Below are 242 nucleotides of genomic sequence, written 5' to 3' on the forward strand. Positions count from 1 at the left end.
ATCCAAAACTCTGGAATTTACCGTCTGGAATGATTGCTAAATTTTTCTTACGTTTTTTTTCTCCGTATTTCATTCTTTGTCGTATTTCTGCCAAGTCAGAGGGAATTGGCTTGGCGAAGGCTTGGGTTTCCGTAGGCCTACTCGTGCCCATTTAACCAAACAGGGATGAGACTGGCAGATGATTTTGAAGTAATCCGTGTTGATTTAGCAATCTCATTGCCGCTAATGTGCTATTAACCGCT

The sequence above is a fragment of the Osmerus eperlanus genome, chromosome 14 (genome assembly GCF_963692335.1).
Source record: "Osmerus eperlanus chromosome 14, fOsmEpe2.1, whole genome shotgun sequence".
NCBI classification, from domain to species: domain Eukaryota; kingdom Metazoa; phylum Chordata; class Actinopteri; order Osmeriformes; family Osmeridae; genus Osmerus; species Osmerus eperlanus.